Below are 21,261 nucleotides of genomic sequence, written 5' to 3' on the forward strand. Positions count from 1 at the left end.
ACCGTAATGTTGCTACTGTTATGAATCGTCATGTAAATATCTGATATGCAGGATGGTCTTAGGCGACCCCTGTGAAAGGGTCGTGCAACCCCCAAAGGAGTCGCGACCCACAGGTTGAGAACCGCTGGCCTAGACGGAGGTCACGAACACCCATTTCCTGCCATAAGGAGGTGACAGTGCAGGAGAAGATCGGCACAGGAGGTACCGGCCATGTGAAGAGCAGCAGGGTAGAGGCGTGCCTACCTCAGGACGCACTAAAGGGGACGGAGGAGGAATGGCCGGTGCTCCCAGGGACCGTGCACAGTTCACACGGCTCTGGGTCCATCAAATGGGAAGTGTCTTTGGGAGAGGCATATGGAGCTATCCTCTGGGAGAGCCACACACGTAAGCCAGTCATTAAGTTGTCCTCTATTCCTTGGCTTCTCTGTTCCCTGACACACTGTTTTACCTCACAGAGTTCTTTTTTGGGGAGTAAGAGGGGGTACATGGATGGTCATCGGAAGCAGCAAGCAAGTGGCCATACTTAGAGCTGAACTCAGCAGTGAAAGTTTCTATTGTTGCCTGGGCCCCAGGACATAACACCCTGCAGCCATGGAAAAGTAGGGTTCATTCTATTATCCTATAATGGGATTGTAAACAGTTATTATTTTAAAAAGCTAACTGAATTCTTTTAAGTGCCACAAAAGCTAACATAATGTAAGCATAAAGTCTTTTTAAGTTTTTTTTCAAACTCTTCCTTCCCCATAATATTTGATACACAAAAGTCAGTGTGAAAATTTTCTTTAAAAAAAATCATCTTCTCCTATATGTGGTTTTTTGATTCACGAAAATGTTCAGGAATCGGCTTTTAAGATAATAAAATGATATACAGGAGACATGACCAGACATGTCAAAGATATCCAAACATAATTTGGATTTGGAAATGATTCAGTGTCTATCTTAATATTTCCAAAACCTCCATACAGTACTGGAGATAAAAATAGGATGAAAATAACGTTTTCAGCCGAAACCGGTTTGGCTCAGTGGATAGAGCGTCGGCCTGTGGACTGAAAGGTCCCAGGTTCGATTCCGGTCAAGGGCATGTACCTGGGTTGTGGGCACATCCCCAGTAGGAGATGTGCAGGAGGCAGCTGATTGATGTCTCTCTCTCATCGATGTTTCTAACTATCTCTCTCCCTTCCTCTCTGTAAAAAATCAATAAAATATAAAAAAAGAAAATAACGTTTTCAAAGCCCTCACTCCTCTATCAACCAACCCAGGGGAGTTGAGAAAAGGTAAGGACTTTTAGGAGAAAGATGCCATGAGATTGACTGTGTCAGAGAATAAAATAAATAATGCTTACAACTTTTGCTTTAAAATAATCCCTCCCTACATTTTCTCCCAAAAAAATGTCATAAATATCTAAATTGATTTTAAATTACCTTTCGGATACATGTTGAGTATAACTATGTCCTGAGATTGGATCATGAAGGGGCCTGGCTTTATTCCGGCTACACGCAGACATCAGGTGCCTTGTCAAGGATTTGGGGTTGGGAGACTGACACTGAGCAACAATTTGAATCTAAATGATCACTCCAGACACGGGCCAAGTACACACCCTCAGAGAGACCACGTGACTGGTAGAACTTCACAAATTTACCAGCATGTACTAGGCAGGTTGTGGAATCCACTGCAGTGTGAGAAGAAAACTCTGATAATGACTTTGAGATGCGGACGACGTTGTGGGGAGGGGTGAGTCTTTACCAGTGAAGGTACCAAAGAGAGCACCAGCCTTACTCCGTGCTACGAGAATCATAAGTGAACTTCCACATGAAGGTGAAAATGTGGCATTCGTGTTTAACCCAACCTCCCTAGATGGACAATTCCACCCACCGAAGCCCCCACTAGATGGAAGAAAGAGTGTGCGTGACAGGCGTGCTTGGAGATTACAACTCTGACACCAGGCACCCGCTGGGAGGGCACCCACGGGTGACGAGGGCTTTGGAGCCACTTGCATGGTAAGTTCCCTATCGATACCAGAAGAGTTGGACGGTTATAATGTGCCAGGGACGGGACAAAAAGACACCAGCACATTACAGGACAGGTCTGCAAGTCTGGCCTTGGGGACAGTTGGGCCTTCCCACAATTTACCTCCCGTAGAAGCCAAAACCTCCCATTCTTTAGATAATTACTTCTCCACAACTTACTGCCCTTTGTTCAGATGGTATATGAGCTCCTGAGACTAACCACATCTCTGACCCTTCATTTCCATGAGGGTCTCCATGCACACAGAAATAAAAAATGTGCAGCTAATGAGATGTATATGCCTCTCCTCCTTTTGATCTGTCTCTGGTCAGTCTGATTTGCAGGCCCAGTCCCTGAACCTAGGAGGATAGAGGAAAGGTCTTTTGTCTTCCTCTACATAGTCCTCAAAGGTGTAGTCAAGGATGGCCAGTATTTGGTAGCTTGGTAAACACCTTAGCACAAGATCCAATATTAGGCCCATCAATAATCTATAATAATAAAAACATTATATGTTAATTAGACTGGACAGCCGAAAGATCTTCCGGACGTCTTTCCGGACAACCTTCAGGACAAAGCCGGGGCTGTGAGGGCCAAGGTAAGCCACCATGGTTGGGAGGGCTGAGCCCCTTGCACAAATTTCATGCGTTGGGCCTCTAGTATTCTATAACAATGACACTACAATGCTTCGATCCTATTTCATGCCCCAAGGTTAGAACAAGTTTTCCTGTTGCTGCAGAAGGTTCATGAAAAAGAACAGAGCAAATGACCTTTTTCTAAAGGCCCACAATTTGGGGCAAGGTGAAATCAGAGATGAGCAGGCCACCTTGAGGACCTCAATAATAATGTTGAACACTGCAGAGCTTACTATGTGCCTGGCACTGTTCCACTGTTTTGCCTTTATTAATTCAAATAGGCAAGGAAAGTATTCAAAGACCTCACTTTTCTATCAGACAACCCAGGGGAGTTGAGAAAAGATGAGAACTTTTAGGAGAAAGATGCCATGACAGACTGTGTCAGAGAATAAAGAAAAATAATGCTTACAACTTTTATTTTGCTTTAAAATAATCCCTCCTTACATTTTCTCAAAACCCTCTGCTAACAATCCTGTAAGACACTATTATATTTTTAAGGATGGGGAAACTAAGGCACAGAGAAGTGAAGGAATTAGCCCAGGATCCTGAATCTACACGCAGAGTGAACACAGGCTGCTTTCTCAGAGGCCACGCTCCGCGACACAACAGCACGCTGTCCACCTGGGCCAGGCGAAGAGCCTGGACTGCATTCTGCCGACCGTGGAAAGTCACTGAAAAACCGAAAGCAGGGAGGGACATGACCTGCACTTTTACAAAAAATCCTTCTGGCTGCTGCCTGCAGAGTGCACGGCACAAGGACAAGCGAGGACGGCCCCAGTGCTTCATGCCCAGGCAAAGCACCCAGTGTGGGAGCATCACCTAAACATGACCCTCCCCCGGAACCATCCTTCCTGTGCAGACAGAGTTGGGCAGCTATAAATAGCCACTCCTGGTGCACAAGGCTGCACACCAGGCCCAGACACTGCAGCCCCGTGACCCCGGGAGGTGACTCATCCCCGCTGCGCTCCCTCCAATCAAACCTCCATCCTGCAATTTCACTCAAAGTCCACCAGGCTCTTCTCCTCCCTCCCTTTACTCAAACAGCTCCTGCAAGTCCAACCTTCCCACACTCGGCCTTGACCGGTCACTTATAACTCCGTAAAACACTTCATGGCACATACGTAACACTAGGGGCCTGGTGCACAGATTTGTGCACATTGAGAGGGAAATAGTTAGAAGGAATAACTTAATATTGCTATTTCCCCTTTCTCCCTTGGTGCCTGGGAGTCGGGCAGCACTGGTCACTGTCTACGGGGCGATTGGCGGGGCGATCAGGCCCCCACTCTCACCCACCTTGGCCTGGTGCCACCCGCTCACCTGCTCCACCATCCTGCATGGTCCCACTCTCATCAGGGCCCATCAGGGCAGGCAGCACCTCCACTGTTGCCCACTGCCAGCGCTGTGTCACCCACGCCCACCATGTTCCCCGCCACCCCCTGGTGGTCAGCGCACGTCATAGCGAGTGTCCGAACTCCCAGTGGAACCACCATCAAAGGGGACAATTTGCATACTAGGCTTTTATTCTATAGGCTAGCACTGGCCCTCAGTCCACACACACACCCTCTCTGCATCGAGAGCAGGCACTTTCGGTTTTGAGGGACGTATCATTTATTCCAGGTGCCATGCAGGAAGGACACCTCTTGGTAATGGCATTGCCAGGCTGTCTGCAGGGGACTGGAGGATCCCAGAACTTCAAGACACAGAAGACCTGAGTTTAGACTTTACTTCTCCCATTTACTGGGTTTGTGACCTGGGACGAGTCCTTACCCTGCACAGACTCCATCTCTTCCTTCTGGGAAATGACGCCAGCTCCCAGCTCAGAAGGCTGAGGAGTCCACGGCACAGCATGGAACCGGGCGCGTATCAGGAGCTCAGCAGGTGGGCTTTTTAAACTTTTCCATTCGTTTCATCCTTCTTTCAAAGTAAACATCCCACCTGTTTACTTCTCGTCTATGTTTATTTTTAATACTCGAAAGCACCGTTCCCCAGCTTCACTTGGTTCATTTTTACATTTTAAATGTATTTGTTTTAAGTAAATGTATTTCATTCTAATTGCTCATCAATATACATAAATCAAAACAGAAGCATGCTTATCTGTGTGGTTTTGGAGACTGCTTTCTTAAGCAAAGGACGTCAAATGACTGACAACGCGCGTGCAGGCGTTCACACAGGGACAGTCGCTACGCCCTGACACAGGCACAGTCTCGGAGCGTCTCAACACACCCAGGTCTCGGATGGGACAGTGCTCGCAGCTTAACGTCCTGCCGGTGACGCCTGGCTCCCTCAAGCCTCAGGCAGAGGCGCCCTCCCTCCCGCCACACAGAAACCGGGACTTGAACAGTGTGTCTAACTGGGGACACTGTCTCAGCGCCGTGTGTGTGTGTGTGTGTGTGTGTGTGTGTGTGTGTGTGTGTGTGTGAAAGCTGCCAGGAATGACGAAGCTCTGATTACATAGCTTCTTTCCTCTCATTATTTTTTTTAAATTCCATGCATACACTAAGCTCTCACCCAAAGGTAATCCCTTTTAATACCAGGGGGAGTTTAAAAGCAACCTCTGCATCCTACAGGATGTGACTGGTGCATGACACACGACAGCGGAGGATTCCGAGAAATGCAGGGCCATCCTGGAATCTCATGTTCAGCACAAAAACGTCTTCCGGTTAGGGGTGAATGACAGCCTTGATCTTCATGAGCTCATACTATAAAGACAGGGCACTGCAGTCGCTAATGTGGGGGCTAATCCACTAGGCCTGACAATATTAATGAGGAGCTTGGGGGAGCACGCTTTCTGGAACGTGCGTTGCTCCTGACCCTAAAGAATCATTCTGCCGACGTGGCTGCTCCCTATGGGTCCCTCCCCAAAATGACTTAATCAGAAGATGAATGACCTTCTCGGAGGTCAGACGGCTCGCCCGAATCTTTACTAAATCATCAACATGTTTTTCATTAAACTGAGCATGAGCCAATGTTGCCCCCTGCGGTGCCACTGACATTCCAGCAGGTAATTCTCCATGAGGGTCTGTCCAGTGCGTGATAGGAGCTGTGGCATCGCTGGCTGTCAGGTACTACATGCCAGTTGCATCCTATTGGACAATAAAGCAAATAACACTCCCACCCCCTTGAGAACCATTGGTGGGCATTTTCCAGCCAAGAAATAAAAAATTTCATTTGAAACACTAGCTAGTAAAGGATCAGAGTAGAACTGAAACGTTGCCCTGCAATCGTTCCAGCGTTTAAACAATTCATTAAACCGGGCCTAGCCGGCCTAGGAAAACTGGCCAGTCTGCCACAGTGCCACAAGAAAACCTTCTCTAAAACACACGGTTTTATCCTCCAGTTCAAGTTTTATTGTAAGATCATTACTAAATCAGTCAGCCTCCAGAATGTGGCTCTCCATGAATACTTGTCCATATAAATATTACATCACAAATAAATTTCTTCAAACATCTCATTCCCTGATAAAAGAGTTTTAAAATCCATCCAAAATATTATCCTGGTGGCAGATAACCCATCATGAAATCTATTTAGACTCAATCAAGTGCTGTTTCAGAAGCATTCTTGTAAAACCTGTGCTTAGCATCCCAGTGAAGTGATTCATCGAGAACCAACGGGACTCCAGGAATGCACAGTGAGGGGACTGCGTATTTATTTGCACAAGTTTTAGTAGCTGAACCCCAGCACCGATCTGCTGTGAGAACTGTGCAGTGACTGAATGAGGTGAACGCCCCGCATAGCAAGTGAAGAACAGTCCCAATGCCCGCTGGGAGGGACCACATCTAAGAACCTTTCAAAGAGAAAGGCGGCGAGAACGTGGAAATCGGGGGACAGTGCGGTTCATCCCCAGAGCTTTCTGATCCCTTACCTCACACAATCCCACGGCGTCCCTCTCCGCCTTTGTCAGGGTGGACGCCATCCTCAGACCCGACTCAGGAAGCAGCGGGAAGAAACAGGTTTCGTTCTCCTTAAAACCGTGCACCTGGCCTACCCCCGCGCAACGTCGGTCACAGGAGGGGCCAGGACGGACGTGCCGGGGGGTCGTGAGTCCTGATGTGGCCCTGAGAGCTCAGCGGACCCACCTCACTGCTGCTCCTGCTTGTCTTCCTCTTCCCCCAAAGCTCGAGAAAGAAGAGACTACGAAGACCTCTGCCAGGAGACTCCGGTCCCACCCGGAGCAACACTGAGGGCCGCGGCCGCCTCTCCTCGGGGCTTATCATCGCTCAGGCATCCTAAGTGAAAAAACATAACGGACCAGCCGGCCGCGGTGGCCACGCCCCTGCAAAGGGTACAGGATGCAATCGCCCCATCCTCCCCTCAGCTTCCTTCCTGTGCTTTCCATGGGAGAATTCCAGAGAATGAGTTATGTGTCCACACACACACACTCTCACACACACACACTCAGAGTGGGCTGATGTCAACAAGCTGACTGCTATCATGAAGAGGAGAGCTGTGGGTGTGATTTACTCAGAACAGAGTGGCCACCATCTGGGAACTCTAGTTTACTGGTTCCATGATCAGATATCACTTTCAGTCAGGTTGCTAACACAGGCTCCCAGCACCCTACCCAATCCAGAATGGGGTTGGTGGACTTGTGATTTCAAACCATAAAAACGGAATACAACTTTTTCAAACACCGCAGAACTCCCGTGAAAGGCCAACACCGTGCTTATCAGTCAGAAGTCGCTCCCAGAGCTCACTCTCAATGCAAAACCACAAGCGACCATCGCTCTAGCTGGGGCTCTTGGCCTGGGCTGGCGAGAGGCTGGCGGTCCCTGGTACGATGCACCTGCTTTCATGGAGAAAGAGGCCGGAAGGGCAGTCACTGCAATTCCAAGTGCCGGCTGATGGGTGAATGCGATCAAAGGCTGCAAGACCCTATCTTCCCAGCGAACTTTCCAGGAAAGCAAGATGAAATATCGAGTGTCACGTGCTTTTGCTGTGTAGAGAGGCAGACTGGATTTCAGCCCCACTCTACATTTGGTGGCTGCAATTTCTTCTCTACCGTTCCCTTGACCCAGATATACTTTGCCATGAAGCTTCCAGGGCCCACAGAGCTTTGGGCTGGCTCTAGAATAGACTGAGGGGACACAGGAAGCCTGGAACTCCAGAATCAGCAACCCCTGAGCAGAACATGCAAACCCAACTGAGTCTCAGGACAAAACACTGCAGGTGTGACGGTGCGTCCTAGCAAATAACAGTAACAGCAAGCACTTACAACATGCCAGCCATGTACCAGGGACACGTGGTAGAACTTCCATCTCTAACGGGTGTCTCTGTGCTCCAGGGCTGAGCGGTGGTGTTATTAGGCCCACATGATTGGGGAAACAGAGAGAAAGTGACAGTAGCCGGGATTTAATGTTAGATCTGAATGACGCTCATCCCATGCTCATCCTATACCAGGGGTGGGCAAACTTTTTGACTCGAGGGCCACAATGGGTTCTTAAACTGGACCGGAGGCCGGAACAAAAGCATGGACGGAGTGTTTGTGTGAACTAATATAAATTCAAAGTAAACATCATTACATAAAAGGGTACGGTCTTTTTTTTTTTTTTAGTTTTATTCATTTCCAACGGGCCGTAGTTTGCCCACGGCTGTCCTATATAATAAAAGGCTAATATGCAAATGGTCCTGACGCCCTCACGCCGTAACGACCAATCAGCAGGAGGCTGCGTGTGCAGCAGGTGAAGGTGGGCAGGGCTGCGTGCGTGGCGAGGCTGGGGGACGTGAGGCTGCATCCCCCACCCAGCAATGGCTAGGGACGTGACGCTGTTATTGTTTATTTATTAATTTTATATATTATTTTCATATACATTTTACTAATTTTCTTTCATCTGTGACACTTCTATTATAGAGAAAGGGCAAATAGCAATATTAAAATATTTCCTCTAATTAATTCCCTTTAAATGTGCACAAATTTCGTGCACCGGGCCACTAGTTTACAATAAGTTGCCTCCTTCAAAAGACACCAGCGACCTCACTAGCTCACAGTGGCCAATGGGCCCACAGTGGCCTCAGGCGCCAGTAGGAGATTAGAGAAAATAAATCTAGAAAGGACCATTTGCTGGCTTCAAAGACGACCACAGCCTTTGAACAATGGACTTCTCAACACCAGCCTCTCTGCTTCCATCGTCAGAGAAAGTGTGCAGCCCTGAGCTCTTGCCTGCTTCCCAGCTGTGGGCCATCAGCCTCTCCCCTGGGCCGAGGAGCAGCTCACCCACATGGGCAGGTGCAGCTGCTGCCCCACTCACACCCAGGTCTCCGGACACCCCCTGATGCTTCCCCCACTCTGGCCCTCCATGCCTTTGCTTTCCAAATACTGTAACATTCTCCAGATGTGCCCCTTTAGCCGAATGCTAGATTCTGGTCCACCCACACACCAGTGATGTCTATGTACGACAAACAGGCTATTTTCCTGTGTAAAGGAAACCTACTTCCCCACAGCACAAGCCATGGTCACAATGGAAAGAGATGTCCAGGCTGAAAGAAACTTACAGAAGCAAGGGAGGTTAGATGAACGTTGGTGTTTACACCTAAGGCCATCGTACGCACATTCCTCTTCACGGGGGTGGTATTTCCTAAACACAGGCCATTCCGCCAGCACCCTCTCAATCGCAGTCAATGGTAGGCTTGAGAAGGTACAGCCAGGGAAGTGAGTATTAAACCCTCAAATTTACATATGCTATTGTTCCTTTCCCTGAAACCAAAACACTCTGAGAAGAAAGGCCAAAAAAAAAAAAATCAACAACAAACAAAACGGGGAAGCCCATTAATACTAATATTACATTCGTTACCTCAGCATTTTCATGTACTAGGGGATACTTGTGAATAAGACAAGTGTAGAAAGAGAAAGAGAGAGAGAAACACTAAATAACAGATAGAAAATGAATTCTTTACCCTGGCCAGTGTGCTCAGTGGTCGAGTGTCGACCTATGAACCAGGAGGTCACGGTTTGATTCCCAGTCAGGGCACATGCCTGGGTTGCTGGCTCGATCCCCAGTGTGGGGCATGCAGGAGGCAACCGATCCATGATTCTCTCTCATCATGGATGTTTCTCTCTCTCTCTCCCTCTCCCTTCAACTCTGAAATCAATAAAAAAAAAATTTTTAATCAGGAAATGGACATTGTCCCTTTGCCCCATCTCCATAAGGTCTCCTTCCGAAAACCCCACTGATCACCACAGCTCTCAGCGTTCTGAGCTATCGATCCAGGAGGCTACTCGGGAGTGCTGAAAGGATTAATCATCGGAAATGAAAGACATCACTTAACTCAAGTAGCCTATTCCCAAAGCTCACAGGACACGCACTAAGAGGAAAAGGCGAAAGATTTATGCATTCTGAAGAGACACTACATACAGAGAGGAGCACAGACAAGATTCTTAGATTGCAATACGAATGGACAATGGAAAAAGTCAACAGCTTATGCTGGTTCCAAACACACAAAACAGAACCGAGGTCAGCACATCAGGAAGGAACCGCCCTTGTCCTGGAAAGCGCGTTATGAATTTCCCTTGTGTTTATGCATTTTGCAAGCCTCTGAGTCTGACATCACGCACGGGCATGACTTGCGTTTTGCAGCAAGTGTCTGCTTATCTGCCCCCATTTTTATTGGCGGCTCTGCCCTCTGACAGCGTGTTCGCTAAAAAGCCAGATGAATGCTCGTCGCATCTCCACTGTGTTTTCAGATTCCCCAAGTCTCCCAATGGGAATACACATCCTTTCGTGTGTCCATCAGAAAGCAGTTTTGAAAACATATGAAAGATGAGACAGCTGCTAACAGAGCATCGGACAGAGTAAAAACAAAGAGACATATCCATGAACTGAGTGGGTTGTTGTTTTTTTTTTTTCATTTGACTTAGGATGTGGTAGGCGATCCAACTGAATAAAAATAAGAAACGCTACATTCCAGGCCCTGGGAGGGTGTCCTCACGTTCCCACATGTAATCCTCAGAGTAACCCTCTGGCACAGTTATTCCGACCCCCCCCCCCCCACACACACACACACACACACACAGATTAAGAAAGCCGGAGGACAGAAAGACTGAGTAACTTGCCCGCGCAACATAGCGTGGCAAGAAAGACCTCAATTTCAGATCTGGAGTCCGGATGACGGCAAAGCTTACCCACACACTTCCCACGGGCACAATCTTCCCACCGACAGCTAACTACCGCCCACCAGGGGTCATGAACTGTGCTCAGTGTTTCAGGATCATTCACTGACAGAATCCCCTCAGCAATTTACAAAAATATATTTTTATTGATATCAGAGAGGAAGGGAGAAGAAGAGAGTGGTAGAAACATCGATGATGAGAATCACTGACCAACTGCCTCCTGCACGCCCCACAATGGGGATTGAGCCCACAACCCGGGCCTGTGCCCTGTCCGGGAATCGAACCGTGACCTCCTGGTGCATAGGTCCATGCTCAACCACTGAGCCACGCTGGCCAGGCTCCTCTCAGCAATTTTGAGAGGCAGCGCTAGCCCCAGGGTGGGGAAATGGCTCAGTGAGGTCTAGTCACTTCACAAGGGCGCCCAGAGGTGAGGCTGGAACATGCAGAGACGGTCAGGAGCCGTGCAATTTCCCAGCTGCATTTCTCTCCTCCTCTGAGTTCCGTGAGGGGAGATGTGGGCCTGTGACTTCCTTAGGGTTTTGCAGTTTTGCCTGGGAAATTTTCATTATGCTTTGGAAGAGAGTCAAGTCCCCAAAGAACTGACTTTCTCACCATCCGTGGATGCGGAAGTCCCTTGGTCAATGTCCATCAGAGACAAAATATCGGGATTCTGACCCGATGCTTTCATACATGAGAACAAAGGACCCTCGCTTTTCCATTTCTAAGGGACCAATACACACAAGCAGATGTGAGGTGTCGGAACTCTGCCAGGCATCCACCAGTAAGAGTGATGTGGGTCTCTCCGTTTCCACGATCCCACTACAGAATAGGAAAGTTCAGGGATGAACTTGACCACAAGAGGGTTTGCAGAGGGTATCTACCCCTTACCAGTGAATCTTTGCTGACATGAAACTATCGTTTCAGGCTGTTCTCAAAAAGCAGGTCTTACCAGTCATCTTACCACGGGGCCCTATCAACCACCTAATGATGTTCATGAGATCCGGCAATGACAACAGTCACAAAAAGCACGCGTGTCAATAAATCCTCCCCGCCCTAAGTCCCTGGGGCCCGGATCTCATTGTGCGGTCCTCCTGCCTCCTCGTGAACACTGCACCCTCACTGTCTCCCTCACGGGAGCCCTGCCTGCAGACAGCAGGAATGTTAACTTCCAGACACAGTCTCACAGCTCCTGCGTCAGCAACGGGTCCCTCGGCCGGGCTTGTGGCGGCTACTCTGGCTCTGAGTGTCACCAAGAATCACCTTCCCCTTCTGATCGAAACACGAGTTTTTAAAGGGTGAGCTACAGAGAAGCTGGGATGCGCATCTGTGTGCACAACAGACGCAGGCTCAGTAGCAGCAGATGCACCCTGCTTGCCACGATCGCTAGCCAGGATGAATGAAAAATGAGGATCCCCCCCCATGTTACTGTGTCCCCTTTTTAAATGAGAAAAAGAGTCACATTTTAAATGCCCAGCTTCATTCTGTAAGACTTAGAAGTTGTGAATGGTCATATACTACATTTGTTCATTGTTTTCTTAACATTTTTAAATCCAATAGGAGACATTTTCTCATTTAGCCAGTTAATTAGATGACTGAGAAATCGATGACCTGTAGGCAATACAGAACAGCCCCGGTTCGCAGCTAACATGGACATCTAGGAGCTCTGTGACCTTGATTAGGCTTAAACTTTAGCTCCCTCAGCTACAGAATGGGGTCACACCACACAGCAGCACACGTCTGAGGGGTCACACCACACAGCAGCCCACGTTTGAGGGGACTGCAGAGCACGGCGTATAGAATCACCGTCAACGCTCGGTCTGCGTGTTATTGATCTCCACAGGGGAGACTCCGCGTCCCTGAAATATCGTGAGACGTTTTTAGAATTTATTTCTGTGGCAAGTGACAGTCCACCAGGAAGGCGGCTGCTAGATGGCCTGACCTCTGGGGTCACCGGATCTAGGTTATCCGACGCGAACAGTTAGTAACAGTCAAGTAACATCTTTGGAGAAAAAGAATGGTCTTTCTTCAACCGGCTTAAGGAAGTACAGCCATGTTCGTCCCCCTTCCTGTGCTGCCTGCATGTGTTTCAGCAATCACTCTGGGCAAGGTGAAGTGGAGCAGATAAAACCCAAATCACAAGACACCTCGGGAAAAGATGATGGCGCTCGTCCAAACGGCCTTTCCTGGAACACGCTGTACCAATGCCCCCGCGTCCCCTTCACCGCCCCCCCCACCCCCCAGCTCCAGCTCTATTTAAGGGCCTGTGAGCATTTCCATTATAAACTGGGATCATCAGGATTTGCAATGTTACCTTCCAGTCTGTGTTTATGTATAAACAACTCATTAAGTTGCTTTTTTAAAAAGCTATTGTTTTTTAAATTTAATAACATCCTTCAGTAAAAGATAATAGTACAAGGGGGGGTGGGGCAGAAACACCAGGAAAGTCAGGATTGTTTTATACATGAAAAAAAAAACCTGCCATGGCATTAATAAGCTAAATAACATGCGTGTTCAAGAAACACGTGCCACTCAAGATTATATAAATTCAGTGGCCACTGTGTCACAGTCTGTAATAATTATAAACTATATATACAAGCATCGAAAAATAAATGAGTAGATAAATCACGGCACAGCCATATTATAGGATATTAGGTAAGCCATCACACAACGTCCCCAAATTATTAATTTTCTTTCCAAATAGCGTTTAATGGCTCGTAAAATGCTCATGAGATAGTAAGGATAGTAAAAACGCACTGCAGAGCTATAAGCACAGTAACTTAATTGGGCTTAAATATATATGCATCTAATATTTATTGGAATAAAGTTGAAAAAGGACTATGCCAAAATGTTCACAGTGAGTACTGCTTGGCTGGAAGGCCTAAGCGTTCCTCACATTCTTCCTTAATTTCCAACTTGTCTATAATGAACTCGCATTACCTTAATCATCAGAAACGAGACTTCGATCTGGCCCAGGGTGACAGAGAAATACAAAAGCAGTGAGAGAAAAATGACTCACTTCTCTGTCTTTCTATATCCTCTGCGTTTCCATGCAAATCTGTCTTTAATCATCAACTATGCCGACATTTTAAAATATGACTTACGTTGTGAATTTATGAAGCACTCAAATCAAAAAGTTTTTATTTATCAAGGGGAGTTGCCACGAAAAGTAACCTTGTAGCGAATGACATACTGTCTCAAGATACTGAAAACCACAAACAGCACCCATCATAAGCCAGCCCTAGAGCGCAAAACAGATGCAGGGTCTATCTGGGAAGGGGACAGTAAAAACAATCTGAAGCAAAAGAAAACTCATTTGAATCTGAGCACGTTTAAAATTCTATTCAAAACTTCAAGGACTGGAGTCACCAACCCAAAGACACCTGCTCCCAATGGAATTATGATGTTGAGTAATTTTTTTTATTTTTTAAGTCTTCACCTGAGGATATGTTTTTATGGATCTTAGAGAAAGGAGGGAAAGAGAGAGAAAAAAACATCGATTGGTTGCCTCTCATACATGCCCTGAGCAGGGAACCAAATCCACAACCGAGGTATGTGCCCTGATGGGGATTCGAACCTGCAACCCTTTGGTGTACAGGGCATCTCTCCAACCCACAGAGCCCCCGGCCAGGGCCACACAGCTGCTTTCTGAAGGCGGCATCGGCTAGCTTTTGCTGGCGGGGAGGACTAGCACTGGGAGTGGCTGCTGTCGCCAGGAGGAGCACCCTGAGAAACTGAACGGGAGCACAGACCCCTCCACAGGACGGCCTGGCGGACGGCAGGAAAGCACCGCTTCCCGGACTGCGGAGCGCGGACTGGGACATCAGAAACCGTGACGGAGTGCGATCTGGGCGGCGCGTCACTTCCCGGGCCAGGGGGCCATGCAGGACACGTTCCTCACACCCGTCGGATTTCTCTCTCCATGGGGCACAGCGGCCTCACGCCATTAACTGGAGAATGTTCCACGGATGAAGTTAACTGTCCGGTTGCGGAACCGTCTGTGGCAGGCAAATGGATGTGCACCAGCGACTCTTACAGAGGTATTTCCCTAGGAGCGCAGCGTTTTCTAAGACGCATCTGGGGCAGCCCAAGTGAAGTCACCAGGAAAGGGGGCTCCCTGTCACATCAGAGTGGGATGTGGTGGACACGGCACCACACCCCTTAGCGTCCACACACTCATCAGCAAATATAAAAGCTCCCAGAGGCCTTCAGACTTCCACAGTGTCCTAAACGGATGTGACCAGAGACCTCGATCACATGACACCTACACACAGCCGGGAGGAAGCACTTGGAGAGACTGTGCCGTGGTGACACCCCCACCCACCTTCCAAACCTCCCCACGAGATCAGCAGGAGCTTTGAGCTTGTCAGGCCCTGGACTCGGTCAGAATCAGAAAGGCAGACGATGCTGAACAGGACCTGTAGCCTCGTGCCCTGCTGGTGGGAATGCAGACTGGCACAGCCACCGTGGAAAACAGTACGGAGTTACTGTAAAAACATTAAAAAATGGAACTGTCTAGGACTCAGAGATTCCACTTGTGGGAACATTATCTGAAGAACCCGACGCATTCATTCGGAAGAACATATGCACCCCGTGTTCACAGCAGCGTTATTTACAATCGCCACGATTTGGGAACAGCCCAACTGTCCGTCAGCAGGTGAGTGGATAAAAAGCTGTGGGACATGTATATAAGGCAGCGGTTCGCAACCTGTGGGTCGCGACCCCTTTGGGAGTCGAACGACCCTTTCACAGGCATCGCCTAAGACCATCGGAAAACACATATATAATTACATATTGTTTTTGTGATTAATCACTATGCTTTCATTATGTTCAATTTGTAACAATGAAATTGGGGGTCACCGTAACATGAGGAACTGTATTAAAGGGTCGCGGCATTAGAAAGGTTGAGAACCATTGATATAATGGAACGCCACTTAACTGTAAAAAAAAAAGGGGGGGGGGAATCTTACCCATTTGCAACAGCATGGAGGGACCTGGAGAGCATTACGCTAAGTGAAATAAGCCAGTCGGAGAAAGACAAGTACCGCATGATCTCACTCATGTGGGACCTAAAGAACAAAATAAACTAACCAACAAAATGGGGAAAAAGAAGAAATGTCACTCTGAAGGAGGCCTCGTTCTTGCATCTTTTAGCCTTCTAGGAAAACTGCACAGGAAGCCAAGTCATCATGGTAAGTTTGCTTGGTAGCAAGAGTTCCAAAGTAGGGGGCGCGATCTGGGATATTTAAAGGTCTCTGGCAAATAGCATCTCCCACGTGCAGGTCTGGCCCCTGGGACCACACGGGCCTCATCCTTGGGCCAGAGATTAGAAGGACACTGCCCCGGACCACACTGTTTACTCCAAGCTTCCACAGCTCTCCAAAACCCCTTCTGACCGATTTCCATAATATTTCAAAACACTGGGTCTGCTACAGCCTGGGCTTGGAATAATAATAGGTATTGATTCAGTGCTTCCTTGATGTTAGGCATTGCATGAAGTACTTTTAATTCATCGGCTCTGACCATTTTCCCTACAACCCCATGAGGTAGACCCTATTACAATACCCATTTTATTCATGGGGTACCCAAGGCTCAAGGAAATTAAGTGGTTGCCCAACATCACAAAGAACAAATGGCCACGTCAGAACTTAAACCCGGGCCCCCAGATTTTGGAACCCCCGCTCTTCACAGGCTGCTGTCGTGATTCAGAAACACAAGAGCCTTGCAAGTTCTTTCAGGCCACTTGGCACAGTCAATATGTCAACATTAGAATTTAACTCCCAGAGGGAATTATGTTTACATTGTGCGAGCGCTCCTGGTACGCCCCCAAAACTATCACATATTCTGACTTCACAGCAGCTGCCGATCACTCCTCCCACAGAGGGGCAGGTGTCAATGCATGAAATGCTAACCACGCCAGAAGGGACCCTGGGAAGCCACCCTGGGAGGGGTCCTACTCTTGCCTGTGCCTTGATTTTCCCATCTGTGAAACAGGAATCACACTTCGTTAATTCCTAACATGGCAGGGAAGTCCTGAGAGTGCGCTGTCAGCCTCCTTGGGGAACCAGTGCCACCTACAACCTTGATCTGATTGATACAACAGCTTCATACTCAATGCCTGTTGGGGCCAATGCATTCACCGGGTGGGAAACAAACCCAGGTTCCTACGAAGCCTGTCACCATAGCCAACCAGACACTTGGAGAAGAGTAGATTAAAAACTTCACACCAGGCCAACATATTGCTCTTATTTATGTGATGGATGGGCTAAGTATTTAGACAAGAGGATTTTCTGATTTGAACTTTGCAAATTATTTTCCCTTTTGGATTTTTTTTTCAACCCTCACCCAAGGGTATGCTTTTTACTGATTTTAGAGAGAGGAAGGGGGAGGAGAGAGAGAGAGAGAGACATCAATGTGAGAGATAAACATTGACCAGCTGCCTCCCGTAGGCACCCCAACAGGGGATCGAACCTGCAACCAAGGAAGTGCCCTGACCGGGAATTGAACCCGCCACCTTTCAATTACAGGATGATACTCCAACCAACTGAGCCACACCATCCAGGGTTGGGCTCAGTTTTTTAAATCTGTAAAATAGATTATATTAAGATGGTAATAGAATAGAATTGAATTGAATAGTGTTCTTCACCCCTTACCCATGTTAAACATCCCTAGTGGATCATACAACTCTTGCCAGAAAACCTCAATCTCACTAAAGATGCCACTCTATTCAGCGTCCGCATTCAGTTCAGGCAGGTAAGCTGACACCTGTTTCCTGTGTCAGGGCTCTGCGGTCTCTAAGGACCCTTCTAGTTCTTCAACTTTAAGTTTTATACTTACTAAGGGAAGTACTAGGTACAGAAGCCTGGAGAAATGTGATGTATAAGAGAGAAAAATTAATAGTAAGTGTTCAAGTCAAGGACTTAGGAGAGACTTGTTTGTTAGTGTTTTCTCAGCAATGTAACACAACATAGTCCATCTTCTAAAACGTCAAAATAATAGCTTATAAATCTCAGAAGTAGACGAGGTAATGGAAAAGCACGAATCATTCCCCTTAAAATATAAAATACAAAAATGTCAAATGCCACCGCTATGATTCACAAATATTGCTGGAAAATGTTACAGAAACACAAAAGCAGTACGAACCCACACCAAAACAACAGCAAATAAAGAGAGAGAAATGAAGGCATGAAAACATCACTCCTTGCACACAAAACTTTTACCTACCTAGAAAATTACCCCAGGAAAACATTACAGATAATAACAGTGAAAACAGAGCAGATGCTGGTTTCTATTTCTCTCATTACATGGCATAAGATAAATCAAGTAGATAGTGGGAAATGAAATTCTACTGTATCTGTTCTTTAAGAAAAATACATTTCCTCCATCTCTTTGCCTGAATTTGGGGCTGGGGATGTAATTTTAGCAAGTCAATAAACAACACCCCTCCCCATCATCACAGAGTTCAGACCATCTGGAAGGAGAGGCACGAGCCAGACAGGTGGAGGATCCATCGAAGGCCCTGGCGCAGACAGTCAAGTGACTTACCCAGATCAGATACTTAGCAGGGGGGCTAGAGCTAAACTCGGGTCTTTTGATTCTAAAGCCCAGGAGACTACACAATGCCTGTCTGAAAGAAAGAAGAATTCATTTGCAAATATTATTTTTTAAAATGTTTGCCATTCAGGCTGCCTTCAACAAATCAACAAATGACCAGTGTTGGCGAGGACGTGGAGTAAAGGGAACCCTAGTACACTGCTGGTGGGAATGCAGACTGGCGCAGCCATTATGAAGAACAGTATGGAGTTTCCTCACAAAATTAAATATGGAACTGCCATTTGACCCAGTAATTCCACTTCTAGGAATATATCCCAAAAGCCCCAAAACACCATCAGAAAGAAGGTATGCACCCCTATGTTCATAGCAGCACAATTTACAATAGCTAAGATCTGGAAACAGCCCAAGTGCCCATCAGTACTAGTAGATGAGGGGATAAAAAAGCTGTGGTACATTTGTACCATGGAGTACTATGCAGCAGTAAAAAAGGAGGGTCTCTTACCCTTTGAGACAGCATAGAGCAGTGGTTTTCAACCTTCCTAATGCCTCGACCCTTTAATACAGTTCCTCATGTTGTGGTGACTCCCAACCATAAAATTATTTTCGTTGCTACTTCATAACTGTATTTTTGCTACTGTTATGAATCGTACTGTAAATATCTGATATGCAGGATGCATTTTCATTGTTACAAATTGAACATAATTAAAGCATAGTGATTAATCACAAAACAATATGTAATTATATATGTGTTTTCCGATGGTCTTAGGCAACCCCTGTGAAAGGGTCGTTCGACCCCCAAAGGGGTCGCAACCCACAGGTTGAGAACTGCTGGCATAGAGGGACCTGGAGAGTATCATGCTAAGTGACATAAGTCAGTCAGAGAAAGACATGTATCACATGATCTCACTCATATGTGGAATCTAAGTAACAAAATAAACTGATGAACGGAATGGATCCAGAGACATGGAAGCATGGAACAGAGTGCGGAATCTTGGAGGGAAGGTGGTGGGGGGGGGGGGGGTGGATGGGAGGTAATCAACCAAAGACCTTGTATGCATACTTGCATAACCCATGGACACAGACAATAGGGTGGCGAAGGCCTGGGGCGGGGAGGGCAGGGGCAGACTGGAGGGGTTCAATGGGGGGAAAAGGAGGACATATGTAATACTTTCAACAATAAAGAATTATTTAAAAGAAATAAATAAAATAAAATGTTTGCCATTCAGTAGGGGCAGGCCAGACCCCACCGTACACAAATCTGTGCAAAGAGCCTCTAGTTGGATTATAAGAGTAACTAATAACCGGAACCCCTGGAATAACAATGTAGACTAGAATCCAGAAGCACTGCAATTTGTCTTATAAGAAATTAGCTGGCTCCTCCCTCGGGAAGTTTAAAGGAGTATTTTTCATAAATATAAGAACTAAATTTTAAATTTTAAACAATTTTTCTTTTTTTAATATATTTTTTAATTGATTTCAGAGAGGAAGGGAGAGGGAATGAGAGAGATAGAAGCATCAATGATGACAGAATCATTGATCTGCTGGCTCCTGCATGCCCCACACTGGGGGTGGAGTCTGCAACCCTGGCATGTGCCCTGACCAGGAATCCAACTGTGACCTGGTTCATAGGTTGACGCTCAACCACTGAGCCACACCAGCCGGGCTCAACAATTTGTCTAATCACAGTAAATAGTGTTTGCTGCCTCACTACAGATTCTTGAGGCCTTTGCAGAAGGGATGGCCTAACCGTAACTGCCCACATTGCAGAGAAACTGTATCCCTCCTGCTCCATATACATCAGCAAGGAAATGGGACAGACAGAGGAAGGGCCCAGAGAGGGGTAGGTGACTAATGCCCGCATTCCTCTGGAAAAGACAGAGCATTCCTGCTCGCGAGCGCAAAGATAAGCGTGGGCATTGTATTAAAATCAAGTCCTCTGGCTGGAACAGGATAGCCCAGAAATAGCTCTGAGCACGGATACTTGCGACTTGAATGTGTACTTTCAAAGAGGTTATTTTTATAAACCAAATATGCACAGGAAACCTTGTTATTCTACTTCTACTCCTCAGCCTACAGATCTGTATTGTCCTAGCACAAAGTCCTCTCCTTGGACTAAATCCCAGTTTCAGCTACTTGACTTAAAAATCATGAAAACCTGACTAAATACCATCTTGTTCCTATAAAGATGCCCTTTACGCACCTCGGTTTTCGGACCCAATGGTGACCCTTTTGCCCTCTCTCTGAGCCACTAACCGCATTCTCAGAAAATGCAAAACACGAATTTAAAACAAATTATTAACAGGTATCTACCTAAAACACAAAGTTTAAATTTCCATGCAACCTGGAAAGGTATACAACTTCATCTGTGATGTACGCCCTCAACATTCAGCAGACTTATAACCCCTATCATTTGAGCAACTTCTGACTTAATTTCATGCGGAATAATAGGCTTTGTTAAATGGATGCGGTGGCTCTGGAGGGATATGTAGCAGTGCCCCTCAGATTAAATGTGCACATTCTCTGCCTCAGCAGTTCCATGCCTAGAAATTGTTTCTTGAGAAATACCGATACAAATACTCAAAAAATGTAAGTGTGGAAATGCTCACTGCAGCATCATTTGTTATATCAAATGTTGGCACCAATCCAAATGACCGTCAATAGGGTAATAGCTAAATAAATTATGGTACAAGCATAGAAGGGAGTATTATGACAAAGTCTGAAAGTATTATAAAAAGGTATCATGAATATTGAGATGGATGGAAATTCAAGACACGCTGCAAAGTGAAAACAAAAGAAAATTAACAGGAGAATAGCATGATACCTTTTTGTTTAAAAGTTTACTTCTACATGCATGTGTGTGCATTATTATGCATATGACCCCCTCATTAATAAGCTTTATCTTCGGTGGAGAAAGAGAAACAATCTGCATTGCTCATCTTACAAAAAAATATAATACTCTTGTAAGAACTT

General features: G+C 46.7%; 1 protein-coding gene across 15 annotated transcripts in view; it reads right to left on the reverse strand.

Annotated features, from left to right (window-relative positions):
• The window catches only part of HECW2 (HECT, C2 and WW domain containing E3 ubiquitin protein ligase 2), a 258,411-nt gene that overhangs the window by 136,751 nt on the left and 100,399 nt on the right, over positions 1-21,261 (reverse strand). Inside the window, exon 1 of one of the 15 annotated variants that reach the window (XM_036320851.1) lies at positions 6,499-6,845. The exons of the other annotated variants lie outside the window; for them this stretch is intronic. The gene's annotated coding sequence lies outside the window, so the exon portion shown is untranslated. Of the gene's footprint in view, positions 1-6,498; positions 6,846-21,261 lie in introns of those variants that run through there. 15 annotated transcript variants of the gene reach the window in all.

This window comes from Myotis myotis, unplaced genomic scaffold, assembly GCF_014108235.1.
Source record: "Myotis myotis isolate mMyoMyo1 unplaced genomic scaffold, mMyoMyo1.p scaffold_m19_p_8, whole genome shotgun sequence".
Classification (NCBI taxonomy): domain Eukaryota; kingdom Metazoa; phylum Chordata; class Mammalia; order Chiroptera; family Vespertilionidae; genus Myotis; species Myotis myotis.